At 48.3% G+C, this 14,911-nt stretch overlaps 1 protein-coding gene across 1 annotated transcript in view; it reads right to left on the bottom strand.

The window, feature by feature from the left end:
* Nucleotides 1–14,709, bottom strand: part of BLK (BLK proto-oncogene, Src family tyrosine kinase) — a 51,306-nt gene extending 36,597 nt beyond the window's left edge. Inside the window, exon 1 of the mRNA XM_061132180.1 lies at nt 14,508–14,709. The gene's annotated coding sequence lies outside the window, so the exon portion shown is untranslated. The remainder of the gene's footprint in view (nt 1–14,507) is intronic.
* Between the last annotated feature and the right edge of the window lie 202 nt (nt 14,710–14,911).

The following is a 14,911-nucleotide window of genomic DNA, read 5'->3' on the forward strand; positions in this document are numbered from 1 at the left end:
CTCCTTAGGCTGGATAAGAGAAATTTAAAAGGCAAGAGAAGTACTGATCAACACCATCACGAAAGCAACTTGTCAAGGTCTAATTCTCAGTGTTGTTTTTTCCCCTCAGTGCTGTGCAAATAAAAGAAAGATATGTCCTAACCAGAAAAAAAAAAAAGAATGCATTTCTAAGAGGTATAAATTTCCAGTTAAAAAATGAATGTCATCGTGATGCAATGTAAAGCTCATTCCTATAATCAATAGTATTTAGATTGCCTGTTTTTCAAATTTCCCCCTTCTGTTCAGGCCTTCAGAAGGAAGATTACGTTGCTTCAACACCAAGGAACTATTTCAAGACTCCTGATCCAAACTGTCAGCCTGCTTTCCTGTGACAGCCTGGTCTGCCAGCAGCTGTGTGGGAGCAGGCCCACCGGGGGCAGCGTGGCCCCCCGACGTGCTCCTGCCTCCCTCACTTTCTGTGAAGAGCCTGTTCTCCCGACAGAGGCCCGTGACAGAGCCCGTGAGCACAGGTCCTGGGCATGCTGTGGGGAGCAGAGACCAGGGATGCGCTCTGGAGCCTGTGTGCTGGCTGGCAGAGGTGAGCCAAGAGAGACCAGACAGCGAATAAGCAGAGAAAATGGCTAGTCTCTTCTGAGAAAGGTGAGTTTGTGCAGAGAGCAGAGGAGGTGTGATGGATTTGAAACAGATGCACGAGGTTATTCAGTGGAGGAAAGACTTCCCGGGTCTGAGTGACCAGAGGCAGCTCCCTGAGGTTGGAAGGGCAGGGGGATGGCAGGATGGGAGATCCTGGGTTGCGGCGGTGAGAGGAGGGCTCAGCCTGGAGCAGAGTCAGTGGGGAGGGTGGAGGAGGTGAGGGCAGAGAGGGGGGCAGGGAGGGAGCTGAGCTTCCTTTCAAGAAGCCACATGAACCTCTAGATGGCTTCAGGTGGACCCACTTACCTGATCCAGAGAGCACAGCAGCTGCAGGGGGCCTCTGTGAAAGGTGGTGGATGAGAGAGTGGAGAAAGGGATGTTGGGGGAGATGGGGAGATGCCAAACAAGATGACGATGACCTTTAGCTGTGGGAGGGGCTGTGCGCAGAGGGGAAAGAGCCGCCCGTGTGCCTCCTAGGGATCAGAACCTCTCACCCTCCCCAAACTGGGGATGTCTGTCCTCAGAATTGGAACCCAGTTCCCAGCAGGGACTCAACAGATTAGTCTTCAAAAACTGAATGTGCAAGTAATCACACATGAAAGTGCGTGTCTGATGTACCAGCAGTACCTGCTCTCTACAGCCTTGGCTGGAGCCTGGCTCTGAAAGATCGTCTGTGCCTTGTTTAGGATAAAGTGATCCTAGTGCCTGTGTGAAGCCAGAGGTCTGCTCAGTGGGGTGGGGGCGGTGCTGCCAGCTCCTGGGCAACTGGGGGAACTGGGATTCAACCATCAACTGGCTGTGGATACTGTGTCTTCCCCTACCTGCTCCCTGCGTCGGTTTCCCCCCTTGTTAAGTGAGTTTTGAGCGGCCGGCATGCATCGCCCTCGCTGTCATCAGCGTCTAAGGGTGCTCAGCTTCCTCCTCTTGGAGGTTACCCTCCTGAACCATGGGCCCAGCACTGGGCTGCTCTAGAAGCTGCTACAGGAGAAAGCTACCTCTTTGGCTTCCCAGAAGTCACTCTCAGCTGAAGGGTGGGGGGCCTGGACTCAGGATGCAATTGTGGGACCTTGGGGAATAGCACCCAATCGTGTAATGGGGCCCAGAACTCTGACCACAGAGCTGGGGCTGCACCAGAATAAGCAGGGTCTCACCACAGCGGGCTCAGCCCGTGGAGCACGGTCTTCCAGAGCTGGGCAGCTGCCACCTGCCCCACAAGGTGCTGCTCGTGCCCAGGAAACTCTCTCTCAAACTTGACTCAGCAAGTAGGCAGGGCACAGAGGAGCCAGGCCGAGGCTGCAACAGCAGGAGGCTCCGGGAAGCCTGGCGGCATCTGAGAGGTTCAAGTGCGCTTGGAGGCTCGGAGGTCAGTGATACTCACAGGGGAAAAGAGCTGGAGGAAGGCTGGTAGAGCTCAGAGAGGCAGCTGACTACATCACCGATCATATTGCCACTTAGATTTCTAGTCAACAGCTCAGACTCAAAATGGCCAAAAGGAGCCCCTTGTTTTTTTCCCCAAAACCCGGGGCCTCAAAGCTTTCCCATCTCGCTAAACGGTGACTCCATCTTGGAGTTTCTCACGCTCTTTCTCCTATATCCCACAAACAAACCATCACCAAGTTCTGTGAGCTCAACAGGCAGCCAGGACTGGACCACTTCTTCCACTGTTGCTATTCCAGTCAAAGCCAGGCCCTGGCAGAGGCCTCCCAGCTGTTCTGTTCCTCTTCCTGCCCTCCCACCAGCCTGATGCTGGAAGAGGCAGGTCAGGCCATGTCTCTTCTCCCCCGATTACCACCTGACACTACATCTATCTCCAAATTTGTGTGGTGTCTGTCGTCCTGCCCGAGAGGAGGCCTTTGTTTTGTCCACGGATGTGACTCAGTGCTTCAGGGAAAGCTCACAGTTATGTCTGGGTGAGCGAACGGACAGCTCCTCTTCTCACGTGGCATCCATTCTACCATCGACAGAGGCAGTTGATCGTATCGTGAAATTCCCTCCCTGCCACAGCCCTTGAGGCTTCAGGGTTATTACATGATATGCCAGGATGAAAGCCTCTCCTTTTGGTCCACAGCCTTGTTCACTTCCCTTCCTGGCCCAGGACTACAGCACCACCTTTCCCGAGGCAGCAGAAGAGGAGGGATTTTAAGCCACAAGAGACGCATTTCAGTCACAGCTCTGCCTCTTGTTAGCTGAATGTCCCTCTCCTCCTCTAGGAGCTGCCATGCTGCCGCTCACGCGAGCAGCGCTTTATAGATGCTACAAGCCAGGCGCTGATGGCAGCCATTATATTAAACACACACTCCACTCTTCCCCTTTCCACAGGCTCCCCTCCAAAACTATCCTAGAGAACGAATGTCTCCCTCTGGGTGAACCTGTGAGGCAGCTGATTGTTCCTTCTTCCCCAGAGACCCCGTGTCCCTCCTGAAGTTCCAGAAGGACAGAGTGTTTCTTCCTACCACTTCCCTGGAACCAGACTGATTCCCAGACCCCTGTCCAAGCCCTAGTAAGGCTTCTGGTGACCCTCTGAGCTTCCTGAGGTTACAGAGGGTTTATCTAAACTCTGCAAGGCTCAGAAATCAAAGCCACAGCCATCTTCCTTCCTTCCTTCTTTTCTTCTCCCCTTCCATTCCTCCCTCCCTTGGCAGTTCTGGAATAAATTAAGTACTTGTCATTTCCTTTCTCAGGGCTTCCTAGGTGGCTCAGTGGCAAAGAATTTGCCTGCCAATGCAGGAGACTTAGGAGGCAGGTTTGATCCCTGGATTGAGAAGATCCTCTGGAGGAGGAAATGGCAAGCCACTGCAGTATTCTTGCCTGGGAAATCCCATGGACAGAGGAGCCTGGCAGGCTACACAGACCATGGGGTTTCAAAGAGTCGGACACGACTGAGCAGCTGAGCACACATGCATTTCCTTTCTCTCCCACATCCACGCAGTTTTCTGAGTTTAGTTCTTGGGGAAATGGGAGAAGATGGAGAAGTATCAATGCAAGGCCTCCTAGGGTATCTGTTTGTCAATTAATGAGCATTTTCTGAGTGGGAAAGATGCCTTGGGAGGTGAGAACCACGGAGCAGAAACCACCTCTCTGCTGTGCCTTGGGGGAGGGATGGCTCAACCACACAGGTTATGAGAAGCCTTACTGGGCTGTGTGGTCTGAGGTCGTCCACTGTGGTGTTTATCAGAAATTTTTTTCTTGGTTGGTATGATTCTCAGTAAGAACACAGTGTACACCTGCAAAATAGAACATGCCAAGGTGCACACATGCACACACATCCCCCACGCTTTGAAACAAAGGCTCACACAACATTATTTGTCCTTACTCAAGCAATGCATTTGAGTATTTTCTATTCTATTCTATTTCTCAAAAATTTTTTTTTAATTAGATAAATACACATGACATAAAATTTACCATCTTAATTTTTAAATGTACAGTTCAGTAATGGAACAAATATTCACATTGCTGGGCACCCAACCTCCAGAACTTTTTCATCTTGCAAAATTGAAACTTCATCTCCATTAAAGAAAAGTTCCCCATTTCCCCCTCTGCCAGTCCCTGACAACCACTTTTCTACTTTCAGTCTCTAAAATTTGACTACTCTGGGGACCTCACAGAAGTGACACCATACTGTATTTGTCCTTCCGGGACTGACATTTCATTTAGTATAATGCCCTCACAGTTCATCCATGTCGTAGCATGCGTTAGAATTTCCTTTTTTTTTTTTCAAGACTGAATAATATTCCATGGCATGTACGTGCAACAATTTATTTATCCACTCAGCCATGCGGCTATTGCAAATAACGCCACTATGAAAACAAGTACAGTATGCAAATATCTCTTCGAGACTGCTTTCTCTTCCCCTCTCAACTCCCTCTCTGCCTTTATCATGGCCCACAGATCACCTGTCTTCACTTCTGTGCCCTCAGCCTCGTTCCTCTGACTTTGCCATCCCCATCTCCCAAACTGCTGACCCTTCCTTTAAGATCTGGGGGTCCCAGTTCTGGAGCCCATCACACGGTCTCAGCAGCAGCCTCCTTGGGGCCCAATGTGTGGACATGCCTCAGGACCCAGGCACACTCTGCCTGGGTTCAATCCAGAGCTGGTGGTACAGATGGATGTTCTAGTAAACTGTGATAGTATGAAAATATTCTAGCAAGAGTACAACAAATTTTGTTAGGCCTTTGCTTCAGCCTTTCTTGAATAATTAATTCCTGCTTTTGGATAGACAGTCATGCTTTGTTGCCCAGAAAACCTTGAAAGTGAATAATTTAGACTCATCTAGAAGTTGAGGCTAAGGCAGAAAAAGCCAAAAATGCTCTTATGAAAGCAAGTTACTGAATAATTTTGTGTTAAATAAGATGAAATATATAATGCACTTATAAGAGTGCCTCAACACATAGTAAGGACTCAATAAATGTGAGTTATTACTTTTAAACCATGGCACGATAATATATTATTATAAAGTGTTAATTGCTTGGACTGCAGCCCACCAGGCTCCTCTGTCCATGAGATTCTCCAGGCCAGAATACCGGAGTGGGTAGCCATTCCCTTCCCCAGGGGATCTTCCTGACTCAGGGACTGAACCTGGGTCTTCTGCATTGAAGAGAAAACACAAATACAAGAAAATGCCTTCTCACCCACATCCCCCTAAGACTCCACTCCCATAAACAGTTAACAGTTTAACTTTCTAGGACAATGGTAGAAAGATGCCGTTTATATCAAAACCAGTGTTATTCCATGTACTGATTATCATTCACTGGCCAAAACTTGAGGGCCAATAAGGCACACTGATATAACATTTAATGTTCTATTACATATAAGATGCCCAAGATGAAATTATAATTTACTCTTTCCTATTGCATGATTATTTCCCATATTTCAGGAAGTCTTTTCCCTTTCAAGGCTGCCAGTTTTCAGTAATAATAAGTGGTTAACTCTGCAGAGATTTTCAGAGGAAGCAAGGAGACTTGAGATTAAATTTTGCCCCATCTTTTTGCCTCCAGGTATGAACGCTTGAGTTTAAGGAGATTCAGGACAGGATTACTAAGAGAGAAAGGAAATCAAACACGTTTTGGAAACCAAAGTCACCAACAGGTGCCAAGTAGGTTGTTGTTAATAAACACATCTGAAGAGAAAAGGTCCATTTGTATTCAGTAAATCATAAGCTCAAGTCTCCCACCCATTGAGTTGGACTGTTGGGTTCAATCTCTTGGACTTCAAAGTTTCCTTGGCTCTTTAAGCCTTGAGTGATAACATTTCCGTTTGATAAACACAGCTCATCTCTTATGGTTAATGCCTGTAGGAGGAAAGAACAACTAACCAACCACAAATATTTCTGTGTCAGTCTGACTCCCTAGAGAGAAATGCAAGGCTTTAAAAAAAAAAAATCAAAACATTTAGTTTAGTGAAGAACCAAGGATGGCCATGATCATGGCAGAACCTTGAACACATTAGCAATTAGCTTTGGTTAAAGAAGTAAAACGAGAAGCAACTCTCTTAACCATAAGGCACTTTAGCATAATGGGTGTGTGTGCATGTGTGTGTGCTGGGTTGCCTCAGTTGTGTCCACCTCTTTGCAACCCTATGGACCATAGCCTGCCAGGTCCCTTGGTCCATGGGATTCTCCAGGCAAGAATACTGGAGTGGATAGCCATTCCCTCCTCCAGAGGATCTTCCTGATCCAGGGATTGAAACTGCATCTCTTATGTCTCCTGCTTTGACAGGCGGATTCTTTACCACTGGTGCCATCTGGGAAGCCTCACATTATGGGTACACACACACAGATCAGGCAGTGCGATAGACTTGGGTTCTAATCCAAGGCTCCTCAGATGGAATAATATGGTCCCCATTCCACATCTGGACTTCTGTATGTAGGCACAGATCTTTAGAATTCTTTCATTTCAACACTGGACTCACCAAAGGGAATGGGAGGGAAGAAGAGAGAAAGAAAGATAGATCAGTTTTTTAAAAAAATATTTTCAGGGACCACAATCTCCTTTGAGAATCTGGTGAAACTACAGACACTTCCGTCACCCCCAAGTACACTTAAGTGCAGACACATCCAATTTTGTGTTCAGTTTCAAGACTCCTCTCCCCTCAAACCCGCACAACAATTCATGGGCCTCTGATTAGGAATCTTGGTTTAAACTATGGGACAAATGAGGCCAAATCCTTGGGTTTTGTTTCCTTCTGAGTCATTTCATCTCACAGAGAGGAAAGTCTGTTCTGCTGCCAAAGACCACATCAGGAACCCTGGCCAATGAATATAGCTGTTGACAACAAGGCAGCTAGATGAGAAGACAAGAACTCAGGCCGCGATCACCAGGACTCCAAATGAAAATCCAAGACCACCTCACTCCACCCCAAATAAGCCTTTCGTCTCTCTATATAATTGTTGTTCCTTGGAAGATGGGAAGAATACTCTTTGGCTGTGTGATGTAGTTCAGAAGGACTTTAGAAGTTACATGTTATTTTGTTCCAAATCATAGTCCTCTATGACATTTAAAAAAAAAAAAAAAAAGGAGACTAAATGTTCAGTTTGAAGTAGAGTTAAGATAAGGAAATATTATGCAGCTTCAAACATGATCATTGTGATAATACTTTCTCCATTCGTCCCACTCTCTCCATCCCCCAGTGTCCACAAGCCCATTCTCTACATCTTTATCTCCATTCCTTCCTTGCAAATAGGTTCATGAATATCGTTTTTCTAGATTCCATACGTATGTGTCAATATGCTATATTTGTTTCTCTCTTCCTGAGTTACTTCACTGTACAACAGGCTGTAGGTTCATCTACCTCACCAGAACGGATTCAGATTCCTACTTTTTACAGCTGAGTAATATTCCACTGTGTATATGTACCAGGTGTAAGGTAGATAGCTGCTGGGAAGTTGCTGTGTAGTGCAGGGAGCCCAGTCTGGCCCTCTGTGACGACCTGGAAGGATGGGAGGGGGGGATGGGAAGGAGGCTAGGGAGGGAGAGAATATATGTAGAATTATGGCTGATTTGCATTGTTGTATGGCAGAAACCAACACAATATTGTAAAAAAATTTTTTTAATAGTTAAATAAAAAATAGAAAAAATGATCACTGTGAAGACATGTTGCCATGGGGAAGAAACTTACGTTAAGATGAAAAAAGAAAACAAGGAAAAAACACAGACTCCAAAGGTCTCTGTCCCTTATGAGTCCAGGGATAAAAAGCTACATCCTACAAACCAAGGCGAGCAAGTCTTGGGTAGAAATAAGAGGTGAAATTACTGATGGCTCATATCTGTTTCCAAAAGGTTTGTTTTTTTTTTTTTTTTGGTATTATATGATTGTTACAGTTAGAAAGAAAGGAGATACACGAAATATCTGTACAAAATCAGCCTGTTCTCCCAAAGGGTTGTGGCTGATCTCCTGCTTGTAAGTGGCCCTGCTTAGAAGGCTTTCTAAGTGAGCAGGTGGAGAAGACAGACCCCCAGAGGACTCGGTCAGAGCCCCACAGACCCCCACTGAGCACAAAGCATTGAGCCTGTGGCTGAAAGAGCAGAGGGGGGCACCTCCTCACTCCTGGCAGACCATGCACAGCTTGGGGCTTTGGCCTCTGAGTCTGGGCTGAGGGGACACTGGTTCCTGCAAAGAGCACGAGGAATTTCATATCTGTCCATGTGAGCTTCTGCTGTTTAGATCCCCCCACCCCCGCCACCCACAAACAGAAGTAAAGGACCCCCTCAGGTGACAGACCCCTCCCCTGGGTCATGGGAGGGTAGCTACTCTCAAAACAGCCACCAAGAGAAAATTTCCAAAGAGCTTCTTGCAGGGCCACCTGCCAGGGGTGAGGAGGCAGCATTTTCATCAATCGGGACTTGACCTTCTTGAGGTCATGGTCAGTTAGCACACCAGTCGTGAGCACGGAGGCTCCTGAGTAAGAGCAACACGGCAGCCCAACTCTGACCTCAGACTTGGCTCACGTCCCTCAGGCAAGCTCCTAACCGCCTCCCTTTTATCTCCTCAGCCTGTAGCTGGGGTGTCATGAACAGCAAGAGCCACCATCCTGCACACCTGGCATTTCCTTCCCAAAGCGCTCAGCACACACAAGCCTGCACTCAGGCAGCAGCTCCTTCCCCCAGGCTTGCTGACCCCCAGAGAGAGAGGTGTACATACATATATGATATGTACAGGTACATCTCAGCCTCCCAGTTCATCCCACCCCCACCCCATGTCCACACATCCATTCTCTACATCTGCACCTCTTCCTGCCCTGCCAATAGGATAAAGAAGTTATGATACAGATACACAATGGAATATTATTCAGCCATAAAAAGTGAACAAAATTGGGTCATTTGTAGAGATGTGGATGAACCCAGAGTCTGTCATACAGAGTGAAGTAAGTCAGAAAGAGAAAAACAAAAACCATATGTTAACACATATATGTGGAAACTTCCCTGATATTTCACTGTTGTCTCTGATCCTGAAGTTGTTTACCTCATTGTATCTGTTGGGTGGAAACAATGTAACCATGTGCTACCCCCGCTCTTTCTGGCGTCCCAGCTTCATGTTCAGTCAAGATGTTTTCCCAGCTTGAAATCTGCTATGGTAGGAGTGTTTATACCACAGGAATAGGCAAGGGCTACATATTTAAAAACACAGACATTACTTTGCCACCAAAGGTCCATCTAGTCAAAGCTATGGTTTTTCCAGTAGTCATATATGGATGTGAGAGTTGGACTATAAAGAAAGTTGAGCGCCGAAGAATTGATGTTTTTGAACTGTGGTGCTGAAGAAGACTCTTGAGAGTCCCTTGGACTGCAAAGAAATCCAACCAGTCAATCCTAAAGGAAATAAGTCCTGAATATTCATTGGAAGGACTGATGCTGAAGCTGAAACTCTAATACTTTGGCCACCTGACATGAAGAGCTAACTCATTTGAAAAGACCCTGATGCTGGGAAAGAGTGAAGGTGGGAGGAGAAGGGGACGACAGAGGATGAGATGGTTGGATGGCATCACTGACTTGATGGACATGAGTTTGAGCAAGCTCTGGGAGTTGGTGAAGGACAGAGAAGCCTGTCGTGCTGCAGTCCACAGGGTTGCAAAGAATCAGACATGACTGAGAGACTGCACTGAACACATGTGTGGTTGATGCATTTTTGTTGATTTCCCTGACTTAAGACGGTGATGGAGAAAATGTTAATAGTGTTGATTTCTCTTAAAAAGATTTGCAGCTTTGGATAGCACCCCTCAACATGGAGAAAATTTTTCAAGTAATAAAATACTGTTATCCAATTTAGTAAAGAAGTGGGTCACCCCACAGACTATCAAGTGCAGTTCAGACACGTCTTTGTGGTTTCACTCTGATCTTACTTCTTGGAATAAATGAAAATATCAGTGAAGTCCATGTGCATCAATTGCTTGACTTTGGGTCCAAGAATCTGGCAAAAGTTCACAAGAGCATTCTAGGGAGAATCAGTTGGTTATGTGGTATTTATAAGAATGGGTATTATATATATTAATATTTGTAAATGAGTGTTACTCATCCTTTATACCAGTAAAACTGATGATTAACTTACGTGTCTGTGTGTGTGTTTCCCAGAAAATCAGAGGTTAAACATTTGCCAGCACACCCCTGTTCTCAGTCTTAACCTGACACGTCCCCGACAGCTCTGACAGGTGCCAGGGAGTCCGCCAGACAGACAAAGGGACAGACACCACAAAACAGAAATGGCTCCTTTCCATTAGGAAATGGAAACTTCAGCCTTTCCCATAAAGCCACCCAAATAAAATCATAAAATGGTTTATTACTTTTGATCCTATCTTAAAGTGCAATATTAAAAAAAAAAGAATTTGTTTTTTAAAAGTCTCATTTACTTTAGAAATGGTAAGACTAAAAACAATCTTACCGTGTAATAATTTTATAGAATTTCTGTAGCAATACAAGGTAGAATAACTGTAAAAATGGACAGTTGAAACATAGGTCATTTGTCTAACTATAATAAACACAGCTAGATATCTCACCATAAGTTGGCCCTCTTGGTGAAAAAATAAAGAACCAATCTATGTTTTGTACACAGAAAGGAAGGTAATTCTTATTTAACACCCTCATTCATGCTTCAAGTTCTTTCTAAAACACTCTCCTGTTTTGGATAATGTTTGGAGGGAGGGCCTGGTCCCTGTTTTGGAAGAGCCCAGATCCAGAGGGACAGCAGGCCTGCCAACAAAGCACCCCAGGCATGTGCCAGGGGCCTTGGGGACTCAGGGACGGTTTGGGCACTGGTAGGCTTCCCGGGTGGTGCCAGTGGTACAGAGCCTGCCTGCCAAAGCCGGAGATAGAAGAGACACAGTTTCGGTCCCTGGGTTGGGAAGATCCCCTGGAGGAGGGCATGGCAACCCGCTCCAGTATTCTTGCCTGGAGAATCCCATGGAGAGAGAAGCCTGGTGGGCGACAGTCCGTGGGGTCGCCAAGAGTTGGACACGACTGAGCGACTTGGCATGGCACAGCACGACGTGACAGGAGAGAAGACACGGGCACTGATCCTGAGGCCAGGACAGGAGCGGCTTGCCTGGGTGAGAGGGGAGATGCAGCAGGCAGAGCCTCCCACACGGGGGCCTGGAGTGCTCCCGCAGGGGGGGCCTGGAGTGCTCCCGCAGGAGGGGCGTGCTGTGCTCCCGCAAGGGGGGCCTGCTGTGCTCCCGCAGGAGGGGCGTTCTGTGCTCCCGCAGGAGGGGCCTGGTGTGCTCCCGCAGGAGGGGCGTGCTGTGCTCCCGCGGGGGGGCCTGGTGTGCTCCCACAGGGGGGGCGTGGTGTGCTCCCGCAGGAGGGGCATGGTATGCTCCCACAGGAGGGGCCTGGTGTGCTCCCGCAGGGGGGGCCTGCTGTGCTCCCGCAGGAGGGGCATGGTATGCTCCCACAGGAGGGGCGTGCTGTCCTCCTGCAGGGGGGGGGCGTGCTGTGCTCCCGCAAGGGGGGGGGCCTGGTGTGCTCCCGCAGGGGGGGCCTGCTGTGCTCCCGCAGGAGGGGCCTGGTGTGCTCCCGCAGGAGGGGCATGGTATGCTCCCACAGGAGGGGCGTGCTGTCCTCCCGCAGGGGGGGGCGTGCTGTGCTCCCGCAAGGGGGGGGCCTGGTGTGCTCCCACAGGGGGGGCCTGGTGTGCTCCAGAAGCAGTGGAGGGGCAGGAGACGTGACAGGAAAGGGGCTGCAGGCCCGGGGTAATCACCGCTCTTCAGCGCAGATCTTCATCTCAGCGTTGTGATTTTCGTGTAAACGCTCTCTCCCCACAGCTTCATAATTCTTTCCTCTTTCAAGTCTGCTTCCGAAGCTTTCTCTAATCTGGTTGAGACATCGCCTTTGAACAAGGGCACACCTGCTCTGCCGGGCCTGTGAAGCGTGTGTGTGTGTGTGTGTGTGTGTGTGTGTGTGTGTGAATGTGTATGTGTGTTGAGGGAGGTTGGGTTGGGTTTCTCTGTCTCCCTGGTACCTCTCCAAACACTTGATCCTTAAAGCAAGGCTGCTGCCCCTGGTGATCTCGTCCGGATGCTGCAGATTCTAGGGTCTGTGCAAGGACCAGGCCGCCCAGGCGGCACTCAAGCAGGAGCTGGCTCTGAGAGTTCCAGTTTGACTCTGCATTCCTCGGGAGATGCTCTGCTCATGGAAGAGTGTTTGCAGCACAGTTCACTGCCGCCTGGCTGACCACAGATTCTGCAGGGATGGGTAAGCCCAGGATGGCAGAGTCCATCCGGGTATTCCACGCCGGGTCTGGGCCCTCATTGGCCTCCACACTCTGCCTCCTGCTTCCTCACTGGGGAGGGGCCAGGTGTGGGTAGCTGGGCATGTGCTGGAGGCCCAGGAGCCTGAACCAGCACAGTGAGCTCCACTGGGAGACAGAAGTGCGGTCCTTAGGCCTAAATCCCCCTGACATAGAGTGAGGGCTCAGAAATGTGTGTTGAATGAAAAAATAAATGAATGATGAGGAAGACCACGAAGAGAGGGAAATATAGCGCTTTCTGAGAATCAGGTGGGGCGCTGGGAGAGAGGCTAATAGAAAATGCAAGAGGCTTTCCGGGTTCCAGAATGTTCAAAGAGTGGGTTGGCCCCCTGGGCCATGGACACCAATTTTCCCAAGCGTGTTCAGATGTTGACTGTTTCTGCTCCAAGGCAGGATGAGCATGGATCTTTATTTTTTAGTTTTTTATTTTGGAATAATTTTAGGTTTTCAGAAAAATTACAAAGATAGGATATAGACTTGTCATGCATCCTGCACCCAGCTTCCCTTAGTGTTGGTGTCTTTCCTAACTATGGTACACTTGCCGGAACCAAGAAAGGCACATCAGTGATAGTTGTTAAACTCCAGACTTTACTTAGAGTTCCCCTGTTCTTCACTAATGACCTTGGGATTGTTGTTGTTCCAGGATCCAATCCAACCCATATGTGAATTCTGGATTTAGTTGTCATTTCTCCTTACTCTCCTCTGAAGTGACAATTTTCCTATTTTCACTTGTTTGTCATGACCTTGAAAATCTTGAAGTTCAAGTAGTCTGTAGACCTTCAATTTGGGTTTGTCTGATGTTTTCTCATAACTAGACTAGAACTAGGGGTTTGAGGAAGGAATAGCATGGAGGTGAAGTACTTTTCTCCTTGCAGCCAAAGTTACACAATAAATACAATGTGACTTATCCCTGGAGATGTTAACCTTGACCTTGGGGCCAGGATTCTCCACTGCAGGATTGCTGGTTTTCCTTTTCCATACTCTCTAGTAAGTCCAGTCCTCACTTAAGCTGAGGGGATTCAAACTCCCTTCCAGGAGGGAAGAGCGTTGACATATATCATGTGGAATTCTTATCTATAATGACAGAAGCACTGTAATAACAGTTCTTTAGTTCCTTGGTCATGTGGCAATTGAGGGTGAGTGAACACATTGGCCAGTTAGGAAATGACTGGAAAAGTTGTCAAAATCTTAGAATTTTTAAAATCCTCTCAAGATATCAACTATTCTTTCCTTTTCACAGTTGGCCAAAGAGCTCTCTTAGCCAAACAGGCCATCTTCAAACCTATTCCAGGGCTTCGCTAGTGACTCAGTGGTAAAGAATCCACCTGCCAACGCAGAAGACACGGGTTCAATCCCTGGGTTGGGCATATCCCCTGGAGGAGGGCACGGCAACCCACTCCAGTATTCTTGCCTGGAGAATCCCATGGACAGAGGAGCCTGGTGGGCTCAGTCCACGGGGTCGCAAAGAGTTGGACATGACTTAGCAACCAAACAGCAACAAGCCTATTCCATCACCCTACCTCCAAATGTCTGAAAAATGGAAAACCTGATTTTAAAAAGAAGACCAAAATGAAAGGAAAGCAACAACCAATCACTGACCTTAAGTCAGACCCTCCACACGTCACTGCAGCCCTGCATCAGCTTGGCACCATGGAACCTTTACCCTCCTTCACAGGGAGGCTCTTGCCTGGAGCACACAGCCCTGAGCGCCCATCCATACCCTTACCCCACCCACAGCCTCCTCCTGTCTCTCTTCCCTGGCACATTCACCAACTCTTCCAGCTTTGAAGGCCTGAAGAGCAGACTCTATCCTAGATGGACTGAACTTTTATCAATCAAAAAAACTCTCCTGGGTGACCGTTTCATATTGAAGTAGGGCAGAAACCATCACAATATTGTCAGGTAATAGTCCTCCAATTAAAAATAAGATGAAAAAAAAAATTAAAACCCTCTAAAATAGAAATGAACAAACGACGGGGCAATCTATCCACAGCCGGGGCTCAGATCCTAAGAAAGTCTTCCCTCTCCCCTGTAACACCCATAGCAATGTTCCTGCCCATTCTCCCACCCACGGGCCCCTAAGCACTGCCGGCGCTGTATGAGGAAATGCGATGATCAGGAAGGCGGAAGATGAGTCTTACCTTGGCAGTATTCAGCGGCTGCTCACCATAGCTCTTCAAATCCCGGCGCCTTGTGGGGCAGCGGCCTCCTGGCTACAACCAGCAACTCGGAAACAATCCTGATGCAGGAGCCCATCCCAGGCGTCTCAGTCACTTCAGCAGCTCGTGGCTTCCTGCCGACGATGGCAAGCACCCTGCGGAGATGGCAGGCCACCCCCCCACCCCCGTCTGTGGTCACAGCTGCCTCCACGAGCCCCGCCCCTCCCACCGGCCCTTCGAAAGCGTTCCTGGGCTCTCTGTGCCCAGAAAAGCCCGTGAGCAAGGACCACGAGCAGCTGGTCTTTCTCTGGAGCCGCGCCTCGTTTGTCACTGTGCCCCTCTGCCGTCAGAAAGTTTTCCCAAGGGGCTTTGGTTTAACAACAGGG

The sequence above is a fragment of the Dama dama genome, chromosome 29 (assembly GCF_033118175.1).
Source record: "Dama dama isolate Ldn47 chromosome 29, ASM3311817v1, whole genome shotgun sequence".
NCBI classification, from domain to species: domain Eukaryota; kingdom Metazoa; phylum Chordata; class Mammalia; order Artiodactyla; family Cervidae; genus Dama; species Dama dama.